Raw genomic sequence first — 21,767 nt, 5'->3', positions numbered from 1 at the left:
CAGCATGTATGCGGAACAGCAGAAAAAAAAAATAAAAAAAAATTAAGAAGGAAACCTTGCAGTAAACGGAGATGTATTCTCAGGTGGTTTTTACAGGTAAAGACAGAGACCATGCTAAAACATAAATGTTATGCAATTCATGAGGACAATATTTAAGAAGTTAGTGCAACAAAATTTAAAAAGTCTTCTTTAGAAATGTGCGTATAAATACATACATTACAGTTATATACATTACACAATTAAAAGTGTACATTCATCGTAAAAACATTTGACTTACTACTTCTAAATTGTTAACAGTATTATTTACAACAAACTTGATAATCTGATTCATCAGGCAAAATGTATTAATTTAGTTGTCTCCTCCAAAGTTGTGTATGATAATTCAGAGGGCTTGTATCTATTTATTCATTATCAAGTTGTGAACACAGTGGTATACTACTTTACCCCTGTATAGGTATACCATTTTTTGGTCAGGGTATCCATTCCTAGGTCTGCCTACGTGGGAGGACATGTCACAACTAATTTAGGGGACCCCAAAGATGTAGATGAGGTCCTGCTTCATGTTTCGGCAGGTAGCAGTGATTTAGCAATGAAAAACTCAGAGCAGGCGAGGACACGCTGGGGAGAAAAGCAGACAGAGGTGGGTGCCTAGTGTGAAAGGCGACCTGTGTGGTGCACCCTAATGAGTTTATACTGCCTTTAAGTTAAAGCATGGCTTAAGCAGATTGATTCAGCAGGAAGTGTTCACCTCAGTATTACTAAAAACCAAGAATAAGGGTGGGGATAGGGGGAGAAAAATGAAGATGGATTATCTCGGAATGTGGTTGATAACCCGTCCATTGACGTGTGTTTGACATAACGCTAGGAAGCTTACCTTCTTAAACATGCCCATCGAGCCCAAGGCATTATTCGGCAAAGCGGTCAAGGACTCACTAAAAAGTGCTAAGGAGGAATATGAAACACTCCTATCCCTGGGACAACTCACAAACAAACCCTTTGTCCAGAGAGGAGGTTCAAATACACGCCGGTTTAGAGGACCAAGCTCCCAGCGGTCCTCCAACTACAACCAGGGTGGGCACAGAGTTTGTCCTGGCGTTCCCCTCAAGGGCAGTCCTCCCAACAGAAATTTCAAAGGTGCCACAGAAAGTCCAGAAGTAGAGGCAGATCCTCCTCCTCAAGAGGGGCTCCACCCCTCCTAAGCAATGACCACCCACTAGAGGTCCCCTCCCATGCCTTCAGTACAAGGTAGTATTTCTCACTTTACCCACTCATGGGCGGGGGATCACGTTGGACAAGTGGGTACTTTCCACAGTGGCGGGGAGCTATTGCATAGAGCTAATACGAACACCCGCCAAGACAAAGATAAACTACACAAAAAGAACAACGCATCCTGTTAGAAGTGGTCAAAGCACTGCTACTAACCTGGTCCCACGGTTGCGCATGAGCCCAATGCAAGAATGGTTAGCAAGATAGTAGTCTCAGACAAGCGGTCAGTGGGATGATCTAGTGGTTGTTTCGCTTACCCTAGCTCAACTGCTGGACAAAGCAAAATCTATTGATGGGGGGAGGGGAGGAACCTTTTCACAACCCTACAGTGCAAGCGATTGTCGCAACAAATGTTCTCTCATCGGATGGGCAGCCCGTTAACATTCACCACACAGCGCATGGCCTGTGGACCCATATCACAGCCCAAAACAACATAAAACCTTTGGAGCTACTAGCAGTGCTCCAAGCCCTATAAGCTTTTCAAGTGCATCAGTCGGGCCCAACAGTACAAATCCCCACAGACAGCACCACTGCAATGTTTTACATGTACAAGCAGGGAGGCACACACTCTCCAAGTCTGTCCAGGCTAGCACAAACAATTTGGAAGTGGGCACTCAAGCGGCTCATGCTCCTAGTGTCACAACTTGTTCCAGGGGAACTCAATTATCTTGCAGACTCATTAAGCTGAGATCCTCTATCCGAAGAGCACGAGTGGCAGCTCAGAAGAACATTTCCAGACTATATTGGTTCCCTCCGGGCTATCCTGCCTTAGACTTGTTTGCCACAAGCCAAAAGACACAATGCCCAGACTTCGCAATCAAGGTTTCCCCAGGTTTCATACAAGGGGAATGCCCTGTGGATGAACTGGTCAGGGAAATGTGCCTACGCTTTTTCTCCAACACTGCTGTTGAGCAGGATCGTGAACAAAATGCACCAGGAACAAGTGATGCTAATCCTGGTTGCTGCTATGTGGGCAAGACAACCTTGGTTTCCGCATCTGCGCAAACTGGCGATGTGCGATCCAATCAAACTCCTGTGCCCCATCCAACATGCTCACCCAGCATGGGAGGACACTGTTACACCTACATCCTCAATCCATGAACTTGGCAGTTTGGCTACTGAAGTCCTAGAGTTTGGCCATTTAAAATCCTCAAGGAGGCACGCAGACCAAACACCAGACACTCTTATTTTAACAAATGGAAAATGTGGTGCCAGTCAAAAAATGTATACTTGATCGAATGTACTTCATCACACATTCCTCATTACATGTTCCACTTACTAGAATACAGTCTAGTATTCAACTCCATCAAGGTTCACCTAGCGACTCTATCCTCGTACACAGCTTCTCAAAAGAAGGTGTCCTGGTGGAAAGTCCCTGTCATTAAGGCATGCGTGGAAGGAGTAAAAAGGCTTTTACCCCTTTTGCCCCATTTTCCCCATTTCAAACCCGCTTCCAGGTTGGGATCTAAATGTGGTACTCGCAAAGCTCATAGCCACCCCCCTGCTCCCCCGAACCCCTTGGGCCTGTGCACAAATCCAGCCTTAAAAACCTAACATATAAAACAGCTTTTCTGGTGGCCATCACCTCCATAAGAGGAGTCTGTGAACTACAAGCTTTGTCATTGCAAAACCCTTTCTTTGTTATCCACAAAGACAAGTTGGTACTAAGATCGCACCCTAGGTTTTCAAGTTCTTATCCAAGTTCCATGTAAACCAGTCCATTGAACTACCCACTTTATTTCAAAACCCTTCAAGCTCAGCAGAGAAAAACCTCCATACACTGGATGTAAGGAGTGTGGTTTTTTACTATGTCAACAAGACAAAACAGCTGCGAACAACAGACCAACTGTTTGTCTCCTTAGCACCTGGCAAGGAAGATGATCAAGTTTCAAAGAATGCCATCTCCAGATGTATAGTGAAATGCATACAGCTCTGCTACTCTCGTTCAAACAAAACTCTGCCTTTCACGCCAAGAGCTCACTCTACCAGGTACAGGAGCTACTTCGGCCTTTATTGGAAACGTCCAGCTGGATGCCATTTGCAAAGCAGCTACATGCAGCTCTATACATACTCGGCACTACTGCATTGACACACACTCTAAAGCGGATTCGCAGGTGGGACAAGCGGTGCTAAAACATCTATTTGCTGCTGTACTTTCTCACAACCCACCACCTTCTCCTAACACTACTCGGTAATCTATGCATAGCATGTGATCTATGTGGATCCACAAGCCTCAGAAGGGATACATTACCCACCATAATCTTATTTTTGATTCTTGTATCTGCTTAGATTCACATGTACCCACCCTTCCGCCACTGTGGAGTAGAAAGTTTGTAGATATCTTCTGGTTTATCTACTCTTATCTGCTTTATTACCTCTGTACTTGCGCTACAGTTCATGCTACCTCATATCAGAATGAAAAAAATCTGAGGGACCTAGATGTGTGAAGGACCATGGGTACAGAAGACAGAGCGACAGCTGGCGTTGCGGTCGACGCTGTCAACCACGTGGCTCGGCCTTCTGGCCGGCCTACACAGTAGGGAGAGTGAGGTCTGGGGGTTTCCTTCCTTTTTAAGAATGTCTTTCCTTCTCCCCTCTCTTTGCCCCTTTGGTTTTGTCGTCGCTTTAGTTTACCTGCGCTATGGACAGTACTCCCTTTAAATTCTGCCCTTCCTGTAAGGAAAGATTTCCTAGGAAAGATGAGCACCCTCGGTGCAATAAGTGTCTCCCCCTCAATCACGTCGAGGCGTCCTGTCGGCACTGTAAGCTCCTACATCCTAAGACCACAAAGGAGCGTTGTGTGAAACGGTGGGTAGCCCATGCGATGTCGCAGGCCGAGGGTAGCTCGCCCGCCACCACAGCCGCCTAAATTGATGAGGCCCATAGCGACTACCATGGCTCCGATACGGACGCCATTGACCTTACGACGGAGCAGACTTGCTCCAAGACGTCCGACCCCGGTCTTGATAGGCACGACTCATGTCCTGCTATGGGGAAGATACACGCCAGCAACAAGGACACACCCACTTCAAATGGAACTAAATACACAACCCCCGGTACCTCCGCAGCGCCTCGATCGAAGCAGTCCAAGGCGCCAGCGGGTGCACAAAGTTCCTCAACGACACCCGCCGAGTCGCAAGATCGGCAGCCCTCTCCGCATCCGCACCAGCGGCATGCGTCTGGGCACTCTGAAAGTGCGCCAGCACCAAATCCCTCAAGTTAGTGGAGGTGCCTTCCAAGAGCGCACCGATGCTTAAACATATTCCGGTTGTGCGGAAATTTCTACACAACCGCCCTCCCAGCCTAAACACCTCCCCGTGACGCCGAGCATCAGCGAAAGCTTTGCGAAGATTGTCTCAGCGGCTAGTAAACACAAATATATGTCGAAAGATATATCTAGACGCCTGGAAGGGCAGGATAGGCCCAAAATTACGTCGAAGGAGGTGCCAGAATGCCCAAAAGACCCAGTCTTTGTCTAAGTCTTTGTCTAAGACTCTCAGACGTTCTAGGCTGCAGGATCCTCTAGAGGAAACCTCACCCCCCTTTAGATGCCTCTGTGTCATCTGTATTGAATAGGGAGAAATTTGAGGGTTGTATGAACAGGCTAGAACAATTGGTGGACTTTTCAAAGGTGTTCACTCCGAAAAGGACTCATGAGGCGATCCCTTATGATGTACCTAAAATAACTAAATACCAGAGGACCTCAGACCCTCTCAATGAGGAGGTCTTCGGCCTGTCGGATCCAAAAGAGTTTCCTATTGACCCTTATGCACAGGGGATGATCCCTTCGATGATCCTCTTGATCACACCCCGGATTGGGGAGATGATCAGCCAGTCGATGAAAACCCACCTTGGCTATCCCCTACCCATACCCCGGTCTCAGATGCCATTTGCCTTGACCCTCCCTCGTCTCCTCTGCGTCAAGCCTCTCCTGTGGACGACCAAATGGTGCTTAACGCCATTCTTAGGAAGGTGGCTGAGCACTTCCAGATAGCCACACAGGAAGCAGTGGTAGACTCAGATTTTGTAGAGGAAATTTTTAAAGAAAGGCCTCCGGCTTAATTCCATCAAGAGGTGCAGCACCTCCTCCTTATTGATACCCTCTCAAACCAGAGCTGTAATCTTAGAGTGGAAAAACCTTTTCAGCCCTCCCCAAACGATCCCCTATTTATTGGAGGTCATGCCACACCAGATTCTCTGGTGGTAACAACAACCAGAAAGATGGCGGGGGTTCCCTTGTCTACAGGCCGAATCACCACCAGAGTGTAAGAAGTTATATGCTTTGGGCAAAAGAATTGCCACTGCCGCTGCTTATTCCACAAGCATAGCCAATAATACCACGCTGTTGGCGAGTTATTCGGATGTCCAATGGAACCTACTGCAGGACGGCCTGCAGCGGGTGCCGAACCAGTGCGCTCACGCCTACTAGTAATCGTGTTGGAGGGCAAACAAGTCAATCGCAACATCCTCGAGAATACCTTGGATGCTGCTGAAACTGCTGGTCATATCCTGGCACAAGGTACCCTTTTAAAATGCCATGCCTGGTTGAGGAACTCTGGTTTCAAATCTGAGACGCAAGCCTCATTGATCAACAAACCTGTGGAAGATTCCAATTTGTTTGGAAAAGCGGTTGATGAGGCGCATCAATCAGATTATTCAAATACCTTTTCAACAGAGAGGGAGGGGGGTTCTCGCTGCTGCTTTCGCAGGCAATCTTATCAACGTTCCCCACATAATCAGTATGGCTCAAGGAGCAGTTAGTTTTCAGGACAAGGGTCTAACACCACCAGTTCTTATCCTTCCAGAGGACAACGTCGGGGAAAGGGAAGGGGTTGTAATGCCACACCTAGAGGCACCCCGGCTTCTGGTCAAAAATGACTCTTGAATCCGGGTCCCCTCACATACCTCCCCAGTCGGGGGACGCTTAACATCATTCCTGCAAGCATGGGAGGGCATCACTTCAGACCAGTGGGTGCTCAAGACCGTCACCCACGGGTACTGTATCGAGTTCAGCCGGCCACCTCGGTACTGACCTCTAAGATCAAGGCGCCTAACACCAGAACATCTCAAGATCCTGCTACAAGAGGTCAAGAACCTGCAGGAAAAGGGCACTATCAAAGTGGTCCCCGTTCTACAGGTAAACAAGGGTATTTATTCAGTGTACTTCCTTGTATCCAAAAAGGATCTAACCATGCGCCCTGTTCAAGACTTGCGCGCAGCGAACACGTTCATCAAACACCAAATGTTTCGTATGGTGACGCTGCAAGAAGTAATTCCTCTTCTCATGAAGGGGATTACATGGCAACATTGGACATGAAAGATGTATACTTTCATATTTCCAGGTACTGATAGTGGCAGCGGCTCACCTGCGCAGGCAATTCATCCAAGTTTATCCTTACCTCAACGACTGGCTCATAACAGGGTACTCCTATGAAACATGCATCAAATACTAAAATGACCGTCAACCTTTTATTCAGTCTGGGCTTCTCCATAAAAAAGAAGAAATCCAGTGTCCTCGTCACCGGGCCAAGGACGCAGACCTTACAGGGTCACACACACAGGGGGCCCGGGGACAGTATCACAAAGAACAATAAACTAGACATTCATTTGGGTGAGAAATACTTTTATTATGGACATGGCACTTTCATTTCGGCAAAGGCCACCACAAATGCAGGTCTTGCTCAGTATGCTGTCTGACCAAAGATATGAAATCCATTGAATTGAATGGCAAGACCTGGAACTTTAATACATTCACCAATTGCAAAAGTAAATGGACAGTATACGCAATTCAATGACCTTGTAAGCTACTATACATTTGGAAAAGTAAAAGAGAAATACGGCAGTGCATTTGCGAGCACCGTCCGTGCATCAAAAATGGCATCCCAGACAAGCCAATGGTAGCACATTTGCAAGAGAAAAAACATACCAATAATGACATGTTTTGGTTCATCTTGAAAACAGCCAGGAATCCATTTAGAGGAGGCAATAGAGATCTTTCACTACGCAAATTGGAGCAACAATGGATATATCGTCTAAACTCAGTTAAACAAGGTCTAGATGTGGCAATTGAATGGAGCCTTTTCTTTAAATGACCAATCTCCTATGTCAGTTTTATCAACTAACGTATCCCTCACTATCTTTGAGTTATCATTTGCAAATACCACGCCCTGCAAATGCACTCCTCTGTGAGTTGTTCTGCTTTACAACAATGTTCTATGCAACTGCCTTTATGCACCTTAAGTCGTGATAATTGTTACCACTTCTGTTTTTTTTCTGTTTTAAACTATCTGCCTGCTTTTTTGCAATCTCAAATATCAATGCATTGCCATCTGTACGCTGTACTTTTGTTATATTTTTGTGGTATTCCTACACACATTTTTCTTGTATTGCACAACTCTTGCCTCACGAATATGCTTTTCCAACACAGTGATTGCATCCTTACCAGAAACCCTTTGCATATGTACCTCTCTGAGATTCATTTCACTTCATAATTACATGCAATTCGAGCCATGACAATGTTACCACTCCGATTTTTCTTACTGTTTTAAACTTAATGCCTTCGGACTACGTTGGTGCAACAAATGTTATCAGTGCAATTCAATTTCACGTTTCTCATGCATTTTTTTGCACCGTACTTGGACCACACAGCATCCTTTCATGTACTCCACTACCCATCCCCATCCGTGCCTCCTTCAGTAATGGGCATCACACAGCCACACATGCGTTAACCCGACCTTGGTCAGTGCTTACACCAGCCTCGTACCACACATGCGCGGCCTCCTCTCAGGTAGTGTTTCCACCCGCGCATGCGCACACAACATGACTCTGCGTTTCTTTCCTTTCATTATCGAGCGCCACCTGAGCCCACAGCCAGATCGCACAGCTCGCCTTAGTGGGATGTCCATACCATACCTTCACCTAGGTAAGTGACTAATGCCAACCAGTCCTCCTTTCATTGTTCCATCACCGCCGGCCTCTGCTGCACAGCATTTTCAATTTAAAATTGTTGTTTTCTTTGCCGTAACAAGCTCCCTGCCCAGTCTCTTAGGCACTGCTCATCCCCCTCTCCCTGAAGGCACTTTTCACGATTAAATGCTTCTTTAACAGCCAACACGTTGTGCCGACCCTTTCTCTGTACGGCATTTTCACTTTGAATCGTTCATCTCTTTGCCGTTACGAGCTCCCTGCCAAGTCTCATAGGCACTGCTCATCCCTTTCTCACTGAAGGCATTTTTCATGATTAAATGCTTCTTTAACAGCCAATACGTTGTGCCGCCACTTTCTCTGTACCATCACCGCCAGCACGGGATAGTGATGCATGGATTTTTCCAATCCAGTCTATGATCAGCTCCTTGTCTTACATCCACTGCAGCTCGCAATCGCTCCAGGCACTTCCACACTTAGATACTCTTTGACCAGCCATTTCACCACACTCCATTAATGACCTTTCTAGGCATTTTCACAATGCTCTTCTAACCTGGACTATGCATTAACCCATTCAGTGACATTGTTTGGTCTTCTATCAACATAACCTCAGTCACTGCTACCACGGCATTCTATCCGTGCTACCCCAGCCTCAACACTGGATTTGGACATACCCTCAACCTAAGGTATGCCCCCTTTTTGCTACTTAATTTAGTTTTTTGAACCACCTTATTATTATCAAGGTAATTGATTGTTACCCCTTCCCTGTAGACTCTAGCTACGGACGCCCTGCCAGACACCAGCGCAGGCTCTAAATAACTTCAAGTTGAACCGCTAATACCACCCAGGTAGGCTTTCAACACGCAGTTTCAACACCGAATCTTTTCTGTGAGGTCACTCCCTTCTCTAACACACCTCTTAAAACATGTCATCTGTCCCGCTAGGCGTTCACCTTTTTGGACTACGTCCTGATGACAGTTCGGACCCCTCATCTGCGAACAATTTATTCCCAGTGGAGGCTGACTCCATCCCGAACCAGAAACATAATCATGTGTCGACAACAAATACTACTAGTTCACAAGTAGTATTGAAATTCGCACTATATGTTACTAACCATCACTCACTTAACTGTGATGTATAAAACAGTCTACAAATGCTGTTTCAAGCTCAACTGGGCTCAAATGTAATTTTAAAAGGTTCAATTGTTTTGTGTGAACCTACATTTCTTAGATGTGTGTTCGAATTCATTAATAAATTGATTTACCATAACATTTCTCTCAATCATCTTGTGACCTCCCATAGCTAGCATTTGTGTAAACTAGCTATCTGTCTCTTTTAAACCCACCATCCCTACACGGTTGAAAGGGGTAGCTGCTGACTCTTTCTCTCCTTACTACATTCATTTCAGGTACATAGTGTATTTAGCATGGAACTTTCATCTTTAAAGCAGCCCCACATGTACTTTTGGGTGGGGCTACTGCTATTTGATTGCCTGGCACGTGCTGACTCACTAAGAGTGGCAGGCAAGGCAAGCCAAGCCTAGTGGGCGTGCCCACAATCACAGCTATAAAAGCTGCTTTGATCCCTGAGGCAGACGCTTCGCATTATTCTGCACTTCCATGCAGCATAACGCTCACCGCCGCCTGGGATTCAACTTACCTTTGGAAATATGGTCTCCAGCCTCCATACTTACCACCAGGGGGTCTTCTGCTCTCACCTGCACACGTCTTCATCTTGGCACTGCGGCTCACCTCCAAATCTTCCGGGACGCTGAAATCTTCATCTGGGCACCGCAGCATGACGCACTACATCTGCGACCACAGCACTTGCAAATAAAAGCGAAAGGCAAGGTTAGACAATAAACAGATATTACGTTTAAGGTCGCGCTACCACCAAACCTCGTGCTTTCCCTTAAACCATCACTCACCTGTTGTCAGACATTGCGGTTTCAGTCATCTTTCTCCCGGCCGTGTTCCGCGCCTCCACAGCTGCTTTGGGCCGCATTTCCAGCTATTGGGAAGAAAACAGAAGGGAAAACGTTATTTAGGAATTAACAGCATTGAGAGCAATAATACCAAGACAGAAAACAGAAAGGGGAAAAGGCAAGAGACATTGAGAGAAAACAGAAAGGGGAAAAGGCAAGAGGCATTGAGAGAAAACAGAAAGGGGAAAAGGCAAGAGGCATTGAGAGACACTTACCACCAACCAGGAGAAGCATAGTCGCAGAGTGACTAGACTATTACTTACCAGGGATCAGTGAAGGAACTAGATCCCATCGACAAGCGCCCCTGCCAGAAGTAGCAGGACGGAGAGCTCATCATCCATACTTACGAGGTGAGCCTTATGGGTTGGTACGTGCCCACAGAAATCGCACCTTGTGTAGAAGGGTTTGAGAGGTACAACAGTCACCAATCAGTGCACTCAAGTTTTCTCATATCCGCGCAGGAGCAGTACCACCAATTGTCACAGCCCACATCTTATCCACAGGGGGAGAGATCTGAAGGGGGTGATCTAATTCCTGGGAGGGCTGCAACCGTGCCCCAACGCCTCTGCAGAGACCAGGTGAGCGTAACATCCAGCTACGACCTCAGTCAAGTGAAGCAGTTTCTACAGGCTCTTATTCGGAAAGAAGGCGGCCTCGTCCTTCCCTCCAACGATAGGGTTCATAACATGCTGTTTCAAATCTCTCAGTATGTAGCCAGTCGCAAGGTGACGGTACGCAAGGCCATGGGACGATTAGGTATGATGGCGTCCTGCATTTACCTTGTTACTCACGCACGTTTGCACATGTGCCCATGCAAGAGTGGCTAAACAGCCAATAGTGTTAGTCCAGCAGGCTATTGGACGATCTAGTGGTTGTCTCGGCAACCCTCGTTCTCTCTCTGCAGTGGAGGGTGAGGGAAAACCTCTTGAAGGGGCAAACCTTCACCAGCCCCACAGTAGAAGCCACTCTCATGACAGACGCATCCCTCACAGGGTGCGGGCCTCACCTTCATCATAAGACGGCACACAGGGTTTGGCCCCCAGCGGTAGCTTCCAACCACATAAACCTGTTGGAGCTGCTAGCGGTGTTCAAAGCGCTGAATGCCTTTCAGATGCAGCTGCACGGAAAGACAGTACTGGTCCTCACTGAGAGCACCACAGCCAGGTACCACCTGAACAAACAAGGGGGCACTCATTCTGCAGGGCTGTGCAAACTATCTCATAACATTTAGAAGTGGGCTCTCAAACACAAGATGTTTCTTTTGTCTCTACACATTGCAGGGCAACTCAATCTTCTAACAGACGTGCTCAGCCGAGACTTCCCACTGCCCTTAGAATACGAATGGCGACTACACGAAGACATTGTCTCCAATGTTTTCGCAGAATAGGGATTCCCAGAGATCTACTTGTTCGCAACTCTGGCAAACTCTCAATGCCCAGATTACACCTCCAGGTACACTCAGAACCAATCCAAGGGGAACGGTCTCTGGATAACATGGTCAGGGAGATTTGTTTACGCTTTTCCCCCAACTCCCCTACTCCACAAGATGCACCAGGAACCAGTTACCATGATATTGGTGGCCCCATTGTGGGCATGCCAGCCATGATTCTCCCATCTGATGGAAATGTCTTTCCTCCCATGAAACTGCCTTGCCCTTACAACATGTTGTCTCAGGACAGGGGGGAAACTCTCCATCCATGCCCACAAACACTCAATTTAGCGGCCTGGCTCCTGAATTCATAGAGTTTGGACATCTCCAACTTCCTCAGACATGCATGGATATACTTAGAGAAGCAATAAAACCTAACACCAGACATTGCTACTCTAATAAATGGATACGGTTTGTCATATGGTGTAATCCCAGGTGCATCAATCCCATTGAATGTCCTCCTACACATATTGTGTTATACCTGACTCACCTGCTGGACTCAGGCATAGTATTCAATTCGCTAAATGTCCACGTAGTTGCACTTTGAGCCTACACTAAGTCGCAGCAGAAAGTGTCATGGTGGAAGATCCAAGTAATGAAAGCTTTAATGGAAGGGGTTAAGAGAATGTATCCTCCCGTTTCCAACCCCGCTCCCGGATGGGACCTAAATGTGATATTAACCAGACTTATGGTGTCTCCCTTTGAACCTATGCACAAAGCAAGCCTCAAAGCACTCACTTACAAGACCGCCTTCCTAGTGGCAGTCACTTTTATAAGAAGCGTTAGTGAACTACAGGCCCATTCTAATCTAGACCCTTTTGTCACAATTCAGAGATAAGGTAGTTCTGCGCACTCACCCAAGGTTTGCGCCTAATTAATTTCAAAGTTGCATGTGAACCAGGCTATAGAACTGCCTACAATCTTCCAGAACCCCACTAACGTGGCAGAAAGAAGCCTACACACACTGGATGTGCGGCGGACAGTCAGTCATGTACTATCTGGAATGAACTAAACCACTAAGAAAAATAAACCAGTTTTTTGTTTCAGTGGCAGCTGGTAGAGAAGGAGACCTTGTCTCTAAATCAGCTATCTCGAAGTAGATTGTCCACAGCATCACACTCTGTTACACTCTTGCAAAGCGAGAACTGCCCTTAAACCCTAGAGCACACTCTACCCGGGGAACGGGGGCTTCCATAGCATTCATTGCAAATGTTTCCTTAGAGTCCATTTGCAAAGCAGCAACCTGGAGTTCTGTATACACCTTTGCAAAACACTATTGCCTAGACACACACTCAGGGTCTGATTCTCAGGTGGGACAACCAGTACTAAGACATCTTTTCACTACTGTTCCTTCTCACATCCCACCTCCAACTCCAGGTACTGCTCACTAGTTTACGCACAGCATGTGAGCCTAAGCAGATTCACAAGCATCAGAAGACATGTATTACTCACCGTAATAGCATTTCTGTTGATTGTATCTGCTTAGATTCATATGCAGCCACCCATCCTCCCCTCTCAGATGGAAGGAACATAGACGTCTTACTACTTCCCTCTTTCTGTACTCGCTCACGACAGTCATAAGGCTCCCTCACGGCAGAAAAAATACAATTGGAGGGACCTCGACACCTGATGATTTCTGGGTACACTAAACATCACGTTAGGGATAGTGTTACAGACACGCCTATGCCAAAGTCTCCTTTCGATCCTAGAAAGACAAGATGGAATACTCTGCGGTTACCAATAGATGTCAGACTATATGCATGGCTGTCGCGACTGGGGGGCAGGAGGGGCAAACTGCCCGGGCCTCCCGCTTGCAGGGGGCTTCACGGTACGCTCTCCTAGGTAGAAGGCAGCACAGTCCACCCATGTCCTTTATTCACATGGGGGACTGTGTTTGCTCTCTGCCCCTGCAATGATTTTGCTGTTTGTTGCAAAACCGTTTGCTTCCGCAACAAACAGCAAAATAATGGGAGACAGCAGGGCTCAGAAGTGAGCTCTGCTGCCTCCCGTTATTCAGCTGACAACGTAGAACATGCTGAATAACAAGAGAGGAGTTCTCTCCTGTCAGGCAGCATGTCTACGTGTTGGAGTGAAGGGAGGGCCATCCGGTCCCCCGTGGCTGCGCGGGTGTTTTCGAAGGGTGTGCGGAGGTAAGGTAAATGTTTTTTTGATTTTAAATGATATGTGAATATATTTGTATTTAAATTAGCATGTATACGTGTATGAATGCATGTGTGCATGTTGATGTTTGTGTCAATTCTGTGTTTGGTTTTATGTATGCATGCATGCATTCAACGAGTTGTGTGACTGGTGGATGAATGCATGGGTGAAAGTGTTATATTTGAGTGTGTGTGCAGCCCCATCCCTAAATGTAGCCGCGCTGCGGGCCACTTCATGAAGGGGTGGTTTCATGGCATCAGAGGTGCACCCAGGCTAAAATTTCAGGGCAGAGGTGGACTAACACTTGAAATGTTAGGAGAGACGCTAACTTCAGAGGTGGAGAGGGAGCGGCAAACTTACTTGTGTGGGGGCATCAAACATCTTTCCACATTCAAATGAGACAATTCTGGTGAAGCTTCAATGTTACAAGCAGCTAACTAGCGACTTCATTTCTAAAACGTCACACTTAAGGACTGCTGTGAGAATGAGATGTCTCATGTCACCACTTCCCTTCTTATCACTCGCCTGGCATGCAAGTGCTAACCCCACATCTGGATTTCAATTACATAAAAATGTATTCATATGAATGCAGGTGCTAACAGTGAAATGTTTTATGTTAGTAATTGCATGGCCTTTGTTAACAGCGAAGCCTAGGCACTGTTTACTGTTTGTGTCCTGTTCCGTCTGGTCACGGCTCTGTTGCTCTGCCCGGCAGGGACTGGATGACAGTTTTGAAAGCAGATAGTGAGTGGGGCCAAAAAACCCATTGCGCTGTCTGTCTCCCCACCGAGGGATAACATCTGGGCCTTTCAGCTTTTACAGTTGAAATGGGCCCCCCATGCAGCTACCCCCATGTTGGTAGTCTTATGACACAGAAACCTACTGATAATCTGCAGCTTTTAACCACCTGGCTGCATTATTTTGACTTCATTAGTAATTTAAGCACTCCACAGGTGCCTTAGTCTATTTTTCCAATCCGTACGGGAAGGTGTGCCCCCAAAAATCAAAATGAAATGGGCCCCCACCAGCCCTGACACATCTTCAGCCAGCCCTGCTCCCATTTCCATCCCAATTCTTTGAGCTACTGCACCTTCCCTTTGGCCACTAGTGGTACCTTTCACCCCAATTCAGAGGCTGTTTACTTTCATAATGCTATGCTAATCTCTGGAGAGGTGGGCTATATGAAAGCTGAGACCAGAAGTTAATTTGGTTTTTATCAAAGTGAGTCTGTTGATATTGCGGTTTTTGTGCTCTGCATGTTTGATGCTGATGCCGCTCCTTAAAAAGTGCTAAGGGCTGGTGACGCATCGAAAGAGGTCTTCAGCCTCAAAGTGGCCAGGGGCTGGCACCGCCCATGCAGCTTGGTCGAGTCAACAAAGCCCAACATTTCAGGAGGGGGCTAGAGCCTGATCTGCTCAATGGTGTTGCGCCACTGCATGGCATTCTTTTTGTTTGGGTATTTATAATACCAATGAGCCAAAACGATTCAGTAGTGGAAATAGACTTTTTTTCTGTCTGAGGCATCCCTCCCACCGCAGTGAGAGGCCGGGTCCAGCGACGGGAGGATTAGGAGGGCTAGGGCAGGTATTTTAGTCACCCCCATGAACATTTGCCTCTTACCATCAGCAAAGTTCAAAATCTGCACCCCTTTTAAACATAAAAAATGCACATCAATATTTCCCATATAATGCAACACTGACAATGGATTTCACAGGGCTCCCGCTCAAACCCTCAAGTGGTCTTGTGGGGAAGTGTCTCACTGTGGAACCTAGCGACCATGGTTCTTATCCCTCCCCAACATACTTTAAAGCACGAACACACCACAGCATTCTAAAATAAACATATAGTGCACATAAGTTTCCCAGATTGTTAAGCAGTATGTGATATCTGGTGAGTCATTTTTTGCCAGATCCTGGATCTGCGAAGATCTTTCCCAATGACAGCATTGAGTACAGATGGTAAGAAATGGCATATGAGGATGGACACAAAGCTTGTAGATGTTAGGTTATTTGCCCACCCACTGCCATATGGCAATTCTCACCCAGTTGCTGCCCTCCCCACCCAAAACACCACCTCATTGGAACTTTTTGAGGTAGATTTAATCAAGCATTGCCCTCAAAGTGCCTGCAGGTCTTTTCTAAAAGGAGTCTTCTGAGAGTTAATGACTTCATTGGAGTTGTAAACCTGAAACTGGTGTAATAAAACATTCTTGAGGGGTGTGGTTTGGCGCCATGGCGATCGGTTTGGCTCTGTAAGAGCTCCTGGCTGTAGCCATCTATCCAAGCGAAATGCTCCGGTGATAGCACACTTCAAAAGCACCTAATAGATGCGCTCGAAAAGCCAAGGCGATGTGGCATACTACAAGCTAATCCAACTCACTCTATGGTGCCTGGAACTCGGTGGGGGGGGGGGGTCTGCCAGACCCCAAGCGAGGAAAGTGGAGAAGCAGCTCCTGATCGGAACCTCACCCGAGAAGCCCCGCAGCACCCGCTCACCGTCCCCAGGAAGCGGCATAGCTAACCTAGCCCCACATGCCGACAAGGAACCCGCAGGTCTGTACAGACCCGGGAGGCCCTGGACCCGGGTAGCGGGAGCACCGCAGGCCCCAGATGCGGCGCAGCCTGTGAGCCAGCACGACCTAAAGCCCTGCGGCAACCAGCAACAGCACCCGCAGGCCCCACTCCGGCGCGGCTTGGTGGCCGGCAACAACGCTCTGGGGCACTCACCGAGCGGCAGGAGGTGAGATAGGATGATCTCCAGCAACACGGGAAGGCACAATAAAAGTGATTGTGAGAGCGGCCCTGAGCCCCCTCCACCCCCTCTGCACTGGAATAAAAGGCAGGACCCGCTCACGAAGTCCCCTCCTTAGGGGGATAAGCAGACTCTGCCCACCCTAGCAGCCAAGCACAATAGGGGCACTGAAGACCCCACCATGCTGGCAACCACGCCACGAGGGCCCTGAGCTGGACTAAATGCCTGCCTGTTGGCGCACGGCCAGGCTCCGGAGCCACCCACCATCGCAAGCGTCCAGAGCTGCACCATAACACGGCCCCCTCAACTGGGTAAAGGTCTCTGTGGGACAGAGCACTGCCGTAACGAAGCCAAACAGTGGAGGGTGTCCCAGATCGTGGTCACCCCCAACAAAGCCCCAGGACTTGAAGCAGCCAACCCTCAGCTAACATCGGGTTACACCTCACAGCCAGATCTAGTGGCCGGATTGCGACGCCACCTGGCCTATAAATTACAGAGTGCCCACCGGTGTCCACTGCTGGCGCAAAGGCCGGGCGGAACACGGCCAGGAGCCGGAGCCGCCCACCAGCACACGCGACCTGAGCCTCTCTACGGCGTGACCCCCCATCTCAACGAGAGGAAGGGACTTGACGGATCCACTCCCAAAACAGCGGGCAGCCCCACAAAACCCGCCAAGCAGGAACCAGAGGCGCGCCTAGCGGTGAGCAGCCCCCGGGTTGGCTGAGTAGGCGCCCGGCAGCTCACTACCAACTGCCAAGCAAAGGGGCGAACTAACCATGAACAACCCAGCCATGGGGTCCTGGCACAATTGGAGGCAGAGGCACAGAGGCACACGGAATCTGCAGCAACCACCGGAGAGAGGCCCACATCAAGGAGGTATTCCGTGACGCCGATCCGTTCCGGAGGAAACGATACAAACGGCCTGGGAACCGCAAACTGGAGGTGAGGCGGCCTGCGGGGGGATCTCAACGGATGCCAGAGGTAGTACCCATACAGGCTGTATTCGACCCTACTCCCCTCCACCCTTTGCGGGCGGCCGCTGCCCCTGCTGCCTGGGGGGGCCTAAAAATAGCTGAAGACGACCTTGCCCTGGAGCGGGGTCCTACCCCCCCCTAAGTGAATCCGGCGAAGGGTCAGGTCCCCAATTTGAACACGAAGCACCCTCACCTCAGCACAGGTAAGGCGGCACCTGCTGTGCCAGCAGTGGTGAACTCACATTCAGCAAAAACACTGCACAGCCTTTGGGCCCCACTGGCTCTCCGCACGATTGGGGGTACCCCGCGAGACACATACTCAGCCCCTCACGCTGCTCGGCAGGGACCACATGGTGCAGCAGTGGCCCGACTCACCCGGAGAGACAAGGGCCAGGGGACGCTGCAGGAGCGATCACTCTGCGTCTCCCTAATAACACAATTTATAAACTGACAGCAAGAGTCGCAGCCAAACCAAGGCTCACCCACAACACAGACCGGCACCAGCAAGACATACCTCAGGAGGACACAGGGGAACGTCCAGCAACCTACGGAACCCGTGCATAAATAGAAGCACCAGAAGCAACCGACCCTCCCCAGGCTTACAGGCAGCAAGACAATATCCCCGCCAGTGGCAGTGGCCCAACATCACCAGCAGAACCACAGCGTTCCCACTGGGCGCCCCCCGCTCATACTGAGCCTCCTGTAATCTCCGGCCAGTTGGCCCTACAACCGCAACCCACAGAACACCCACATCGGAACTGGACCAAAATCAGCCAGGAAATACCATGGCAAAAGAAACCCGCCCTTGGGGCTCCACAAGAACAGGCCCCCCCCCCCAACATGGCGAAGGCACCTAAAGCCACAAAACGGACGGACATCTCTACCCTGCTGGCGACCCCGAGCACAGACAAGCCCAAGAGAGGAGATCGCCCTGAGGCGACGGCCGCAATCACACAAGCGGAAACGGACCCTGCCCCCACGACATAGTCTGGGACCAAATCAGACCTGCAAGAGCTTCTACAGGCACTCACAAAAGAGTACCAGAAGGGCACAGAAGAGGTCATGAAAAAAATCAGTCTTAGATAAGCAGATGGGAGAAGTGGGGGGAAGAACCGAAGAGGTGGAGGCGACCGTGCGCGAACATGGTCATGAGATTGGGGAGGGTGCGGACAGAATCGCAGCACTCGAAGCCAGATGTGAAGCTATGGAACTGAGGCAGGAAGATGCTGAAAACTGCTCTCGTCGGAACAACATCCGCCTGAGAGGAATACGAGGACAATCTCGGACACAGACCTGACCCTCTATGTCAACAACCTGTTTCGCTTCATGCTAACTCTCCCAGATGATGCCCCTCTGGAACTGGACAGATCGTGGTCACCCCCAACAAAGCCTTGAGTGGTTTGGGGGGGGGCAGGATGCGAGGATGGGGGACAACTACCAGACACTTAGAAATCAACAGGGGAGTCGACTCTCCAGAGGAATCTCAGCCGTGGTAACCTAAGGAACACTTAATTAACTCCACCCCGTAGTATGGAGACCACTAAAGAACTAACCATGATAACGTGGAATGTGCAGGGGCTAAACTCACCCAGGAAAAGGAAGTCTGTGGAGCATAGACTGAGCCACCTAGAAGCAGACATTGTGTGCCTTCAAGAAACACATCTTCTGCAACCGGACGAGAGGAGAGTACATTTCCGACAATACCCCACAAAATTCTTTGCCCCCTCGGGCCAGAAAAAAAGGGGAGTGGCTATACTTCTCAGCCGGAAGGTTCCCCTAGCCCAAATGTCAGTCAAACGAGACCCGGCGGGGAGATACCTGCTACTCGAGGGGCTCTTGATAGATATCCCGATCACTATATCGGCAATATACGCCCCAAACATCGGTCAGGACCGCTTTCTCAGCAGCATCCTCCCCAAGATCACCGCTTTCACGGAAGGGCGCCTCCTAATAGGAGGAGACTTCAAACTCATCCCAGACCCGAACATGGACAAGACGCTTCCACCCTCCAGGGAGGACTTTTCCCGTGCGCTGGGAATGGCAGAATTTCTGAGGGAAACGGGCACAGTTGACACCTGGAAACTGGCTCACCAAGGAGAAAGAGACTACCCATTCTACTCCCACGTACACAGAGGTTACTCAACGATAGATCTCCTGCTGATGTCAAGCGCACTCTTCCCCTGCATCGAAGACATACAAATTGGTCGCAGAGTCATATCTGATCACGCCCCAGTCATAGCCAGCCTACAAGTAGAAGACCTCCAGCACCTCCGCAGAGAGCCTGGAAACTCCAAGACTACGTCCTAGCAGATATAGCATCCAGCACCGAGCACCAGGACTCCCTCGCTAACTACTTCACAGAGAACTCAGCTAAAGGCACCTCGGAAGCCATGGTCTGGGACGCAATGAAGCCTCTCATCAGAGGTGTGGCGATCAACTGAACGGCAGCACAGAAGAGGAGGCACCCGCTCCAACTCTCCAAGCTGGAAGCAGAAGTGGGTGAAGCAGAAGAACGATACAAAGCCCGCCAATCAGTGAAGGTAGGCAGAGAACTTAAAAAAGCGAAGGTAAAACTTGAAATGCACTTGGCAGATCGGACGGCCCGAGCCCTAGCCTACACAAAGCAATACTACTATATAAAACAGCAACAAGGCCAACCCCCTGCTAGTCCAGAAGCTGAAGAAGCTACATGCCGGAAACAAAATACTAACGCTCCAAGATCAAGGGGGCATGCCCTGCTGCAGAGAAGATAGAAATTATCACCAAGTACCATAAGGGGATCATGTCTGGCCCTACCACAAGCAAGGAAGCACACCCCAATACCTGCAAACTGTCCGAGACCCCTTGCCCCCGCAGCTCGACGCCCTAGAACTCCCCATCACGGCAGAAGAAGTAGCAGACCCAATCCGATCACTGAAAAACACAGCCCCAGGCCCTGGCGGTCTGACCGCCCAATTCTACAAAAAGTTCTCCCATGTCCTGACCCCTCAACTTGCCTCGCTGTATAACACCTTTCTGAACTCTGGGTCCGTCACCCCCTCAATGGAGGAGTCCCTGATGGTACTGATACCGAAACCAGGGAGAAACCCGGAGCTCTGCTCCTCATACAGAACAATCACGCTACTAAACGACGCAAAAATCTTCTCCAAAGTCTTGGCAAGCAGATTGGCAAAATATCTCCCAGAACTGATCCACCCAGACCAGACGGGATTCATCCCAGGTTGAAGCACCTTTGACAACACCAGGCGCACCATAAACTTTATCGAATCCGCAGGCAGGACAGGCAAACAAATGGCAATCCTGTCGCTAGATGCGAATAAAGCATTCGACATGTTGGACTGGGGATACATAGAGGAAGCCCTAAAACACCTAGGCATCGGCCCAAAGTTCCGGAAATGCACCCTAGCCAACTACCAGCACCCAACCACAGCGCGGAGGATAAACGGGACCAAATCATCCAGAATCCAGATTACCAGAGGCACACGGCAGGGCTGCTCGTTATCCCCGCTCATTTTTGCTCTGTCCATGGAGCCGTTCGCCTGCAGAGTTCGCCAAAACCCCTTAATAAGTGGACAAGTGAGGGGGGAAACATACAAAATTGCTTTGCACGCAGACGACGTCCCATTAACCCTAACCAAGCCGAAGTCATCCCTGGAAGCGCTGTGGAGCGAATTAGCCAGCTTCAGAGCGGCCTCAGGGTTCTCTATCAATCCCGAAAAATCCACAGCCCTTGGGATTAACACCCCAGAAGGCATGATAGAAACACTAGCCGCCAACCACCCCATCCAATGGGCCAGCTCACACTTCACTTACCTGGGGGTAAAGATACAGCGGAAAATGGAGGAAGTGTACAAGCTAAACTTCCCCCCACTGTTCAAGGAGCTCCAGTCAGACCTAGCAAGATGGCAAAAGCAAGAAGTGTCATGGCTGGGAAGAATAACGGCAGTAAAAATGAACTTGGTGCCAAGAGTGCGCTACCATTGCCTGGCCCTCCCGATCACCATCCACAGGAAAGACCAACAGAAGCTCCAAACAAACATCATAAATTTGAATCTGGGGAAAGAAGCCACGAATAGTCAGAAGGGTGGTGACGAGGAGCAAGGGATCCGGAGCCTGGGGGCACCAGAAATAGAAAGATACTGCCTGGCCGCCCAACTCTCACCGGCATTCACCTAGAAACTAACCACCAATAAGCCTCGCTGGGCGAAACTAGAGGACTGGTGCCGAAGCCCCCCAGAAGCGCTCCCACACCATCAGACCCATTGACCCCCACTGCCCC

The 21,767-nt window shown here is 49.1% G+C and overlaps 1 protein-coding gene across 1 annotated transcript in view; it reads left to right on the top strand.

Annotated features, from left to right (window-relative positions):
* LOC138472665 (inhibitor of nuclear factor kappa-B kinase subunit alpha-like) overlaps window positions 1-21,767 on the top strand; it is a 1,781,717-nt gene that overhangs the window by 484,817 nt on the left and 1,275,133 nt on the right. The gene's annotated exons all lie outside the window — the stretch shown is intronic.

This window comes from Ambystoma mexicanum, chromosome 8 (assembly GCF_040938575.1).
Source record: "Ambystoma mexicanum isolate Mex_15411 chromosome 8, UKY_AmexF1_1, whole genome shotgun sequence".
Taxonomy (NCBI): Eukaryota; Metazoa; Chordata; class Amphibia; order Caudata; family Ambystomatidae; genus Ambystoma; species Ambystoma mexicanum.
This window is presented reverse-complemented; position numbering and strand designations above follow the sequence as displayed.